We start from the raw sequence: 4,837 nt of genomic DNA on the forward strand, positions 1-4,837 counted from the left end.
CGGAGGAGGAGGAGTGGGAGCGAGTGAGGCGGAGAGGAGGGCGGTGGGGGTGGAGGGGGTGGAGGAGGAGGCGGAGGAGGAGGAGGCGGTGGGGGTGGAGGAGGCGGTGGGGGTGGAGGAGGCGGAGGAGGAGGCGGCGACGACGACGATTATATGTGCTTTTTCTGCTTTGTCAAATTCTTCAGCTGCTGTTTTGAAGACTAATACAAAAAGAGTGTGTCATAATGTGTCTCAGTCCTGAGTGTAATGATATTGTGTCGGGAAATGATAACTTATCACGGAGAGAATTCTTTGATTTGAAGTAAACAAAAGTCTCAATAAATGTATTTACACTGTAAACCATTTTCTGTATATTTACAGTTTTTCTTGATTTCTTTGACCTGCTTAAAGAAACTGGGATCCACTCGGTTTTCATCATCACTGTCTCTGCAGAGCAGAAGACACCTCTTGCAAATGTGTCTCATTGGATTGACACATTTTCCCACCCTTTAGCAGAACAGTTAACACAGATGTAATTCAAGCAGTCCAAACTCCATTGTTGTAGCTATGGTAACCAAACAGAAACCATTTGTTCCTAACTATTAGAAACTACCTACATCAGTATGAAATCACTGAAGCTCCTGTTTGACGCTCCTTCACACAAATCTTCAATTAGCAATCAGTCTGCAGGCCTTAAAGGTGCAGCGTCTGTGTTCCAACATGGATGGAAGAGGTCTAAGACAGAAGAGACTGAGTATCAATAGTGGCTCTTTCTTATACTCTACAGTAATAGATGTTTATACTTTACTGTAATAGATTTTTTTTATTTTCTTAATTTCTTGTACTCTAATAGATTTTATTTTGGTTTACATGTATTTTGTGTAATATTTACAGTATTCAGCCAGTTTCAAAATAAGGATCAATGGAATCAATAACATTCGCATCAAAGCATTTCTGATTCTAGATCCAATTCTTTGCAAGAAGGCAAATTTGTCAAATGTCACTGGCATTAAAGCTGCGTACAGTAATAGAATACTATGACAAGCAATGGGGCACTGATTTGCACTGAGTGCTGTATTTAGTTGTCCACTGTGTAATGGTTGATTGGAAAAGCTCATACACTTGTTTGCAAGGTGTCGTTTGAAGGCAAAATTCTCTTTTGTTGCATATTTTAAATGTTTTTGCACGGTCAGAGCCTTTTGCAAACAAAATGTGTCATTTTGACCATGAGTACCACTGTTTCGGCCTGTGTGTTAACCGTTTTGAAAAATGTGGAGTTTGAGTTGACTGCTGTGTCAAAGCAATCAAGAATTAGTGTTAATTAATTAGTATACTGTAGTGTATAAGAAATTAAGAAAATATAAATCTATTACAGTAAAGTATAAACATTACTGTAGAGTATAGGAAATAGCCACTATTGATACTCAGTCTCTTCTGTCTTGATGATGGGGCCACATGGCCTAACCCTGCAGACTGATTGCTAATTGAAGATTTCTGATAGAATCAGAAATGCTTTGATGCAAATTTTGAAACTGGCTGAATACTGTAAATATTACACAAAATACATGTAAACCAAAATAAAATCTATTAGAGTATAAGAAGTTAAGAAAATAAAAATCTATTACAGTAAAGTATAAACATCTATTACTGTAGAGTATAAGAAAGAGCCACTATTGATACTCAGTCTCTTCTGTCTTAGACCTCTTCCATCCATGTTGGAACACAGACGCTGCACCTTTAAGGCCTGCAGACTGATTGCTAATTGAAGATTTGTGTGAAGGAGTGTCAAACAGGAGCTTCAGTGATTTCATACTGATGTAGGTAGTTTCTAATAGTTAGGAACAGATGGTTTCCATTTGGTTACCATAGCTACAACAATGGAGTGTGGACTGCTTGAATGACATCTGTGTTAACTGTTCTGCTAAAGGGTGGGAAAATGTGTCAATCCAATGAGAAAGGGTTAACACACAATCGGGTGGAGTGCATCATTAAGTGTTAAATAAATCTATCATAGTTATTACTCATATTAGATCAAGACACCATTTTGCTATTTGCTATCTTTGACTATTTGCACCGCGCATTAATATTGCCGCCACACCAGGGGTCATGGTCACTTTCTGCGAGATCCGGTTTCCAACTCACACTGTAGACTTTTTTCATGGCAAACATGTTGACATGTCATAGTAGGAAAAGCACAGGTGTATTCAAAACCATTAATGATGGCTGCATTTTAGGAGAGGCCCTGGTATTGTACCATAGACTGTATATATTAGTGGACAGCGCATCCGGTTTGGCAAAATGCAGCAAATGCGGAAGTGCCTTAAACCTGCATTCTATCTGAATTCCAGCAGGGGGCGACACATGTGGTTGCAAAAAGGAGGTCGGTTTCTATTGAAGTCTATGGCGAAATAACCCACTTCTCACTTGATTTATTACCTCAGTAAACATTTCAATTAAGAGTTTATATTCTCAATCGCTAGTTTTAAGTCTTCTGCAACACAGAACAGTGTTAATTTTTTGAATTATGGTCTCGTTGATTTTAAAATCGGCGATAAAGCAGGGGGTGTTTTAGGTCGTGGCTATGATGTGATTGACAGTTTGCGGCCTGTCAATCATGACAGAGGTTTAGCAAAGCTTATCCATGGCACGTAAACTTCATTTTGGGGGTTGACCAGCTTTCGTCTTCCTGACTGTGACACTTGGTCGCCTAATAATGTTTTGTTCAACGTTCGATTGTATGACAAGACACTCAAAGGAGTCGGCAGTTCAGTTTTTCCGGTAAGTAACATTACATTTTGTTTTAACACTGTTTTTCGTTAGCCAACGTTAGCATCCCAGTTAATATCAGTTAGCTAGCTAGATTGCACCTTGCTAACCAAGCTAGCGGGCTAACTAATAACGTTATGCAGACAAGACCGTATAAACGGATTAAAATATATATATTTAACGTTACAGTCGTAAACAGTAGGTATGCACAACGGTCTCGCCGGTGATCTGTTTTTAACTATATGTGATGTTATTGCTAATCAATGCACATATAATGGTAATGTTAGCTTAAAGTCAAAGCCTGAAATAGCTAACGTAGTGCAAATTCATATAAACCCTATTCGCAGGGGACTGAAATCATTTTGGGACCGCGTGTGATTTAGAAAGTACCCCCTCACATCTGAGTTTCGTGTGGCGCATTCGCACGGGACAAGCGGAGACTGCTTTTACTTGAATATACTGAAATATATGTACCCCGCCCGAGAGTTGGGCAACGTTACCTGGAGGCGCCTGAAGGACAGGCACATACACTATCACCCCCACCGCGGCGGCACCCACACAGCATCACCGTCACCTCGGACAAAGCCGCGCTGGACTCGCACATATAAAATATATATAGATTATTGTAAAGTTACATAAGTGTTCTATCTTGAAAAATCTTCAGTTCTGCAGCCAAATGTATTGTATAAAGCACCAGGTTCAATATTCTTTTCTCAAAAAATCTTTTCTCAAATAATTCAGACTGTTAATGTACCTAACAAGCATGCTGTTGCAGGAGTTATTAACCACTGTTGTTGATGCTGTTACACTGATGTCTTTCTTCCACTTACTGTAGTTGTGTTTGCTAATCTATTTGAAGACCTTCTGTCAGCACAGTCTGTTTTAAGATGAGGCACATACATGTTACAATCTATATTTACAAATTCTGTTTATTAGCAAAATATACATATCACTAAAAAAAGTGTTGCGTACAATACACATTGTCTAAGATAAATTTAGGATGTATGTGTTTACTTAATACTGCATGTTCTCAACTGAAGCATACCTTCATGTACAAGCTCATATATTAATATAATTCATTGTGATCTACCATGCCTTAACTACATGTTTGTCTTTACAAAGGTATCCACACTGAAAACTGAATGACCAGAGCCTACAGAAGGAAGACCTGGTGTATAGAGCAGCGTATTTGGTGCCATTCATCTGGTTGTGGAAAACAGATTGCATTGACCACATCCGAAGTTCTCAAATGTGTTCTGATTATAACGATGCCAGAAAATTATTTTTGGTTCAGCTTCTTCTGCTGAAAGGACAGACCAACTTTTAGCACTTTAGTAGTCATTGGTATTTAAAGGTTCAAAATGTGAGTCCTGTTATACAGTGGGGCAAAAAAGTATTTAGTCAGCCACCAATTGTGCAAGTTCTCTCACTTAAAAAGATGAGAGAGGCCTGTAATTTTCATCATAGGTACACTTCAACTATGAGAGACAAAATGAGAAGAAAATAAATCCAGAAAATCACATTGTAGGATTTTTTATGAATTTATTTGCAAATTATGGTGGAAAATAAGTATTTGGTATTGGTCAATAACAAAAGTTCATCTCAATACTTATTGTTATATACCCTTTGTTGGCAATGACAGAGGTCAAACGTTTTCTGTAAGTCTTCACAAGGTTTTCACACACTGTTGCTGGTATTTTGGCCTATTCCTCCATGCAGATCTCCTCTAGAGCAGTGATGTTTTGGGGCTGTCGCTGGGCAACACAGACTTTCAACTCCCTCCAAAGATTTTCTATGGGGTTGAGCTCTGGAGACTGGCTAGGCCACTCCAGGACCTTGAAATGCTTCTTACGAAGCCACTCCTTCGCTGCCCGGGCGGTGTTTGGGATCATTGTCATGCTGTAAGACCCAGCCACGTTTCATCTTCAATGCCCTTGCTGATGGAAGGAGGTTTTTACCAAAAAGTTCTATTTTGGTTTCATCTGACCATATGACATTCTCCCAATCCTCTTCTGGATCATCCAAATGCTCTCTAGCAAACTCCAGACGGGCCTCGACATGTACTGACTTAAGCAGGGGGACACGTCTGGCA

This window comes from Sander vitreus, chromosome 18 (genome assembly GCF_031162955.1).
Source record: "Sander vitreus isolate 19-12246 chromosome 18, sanVit1, whole genome shotgun sequence".
Lineage (NCBI taxonomy): Eukaryota > Metazoa > Chordata > Actinopteri > Perciformes > Percidae > Sander > Sander vitreus.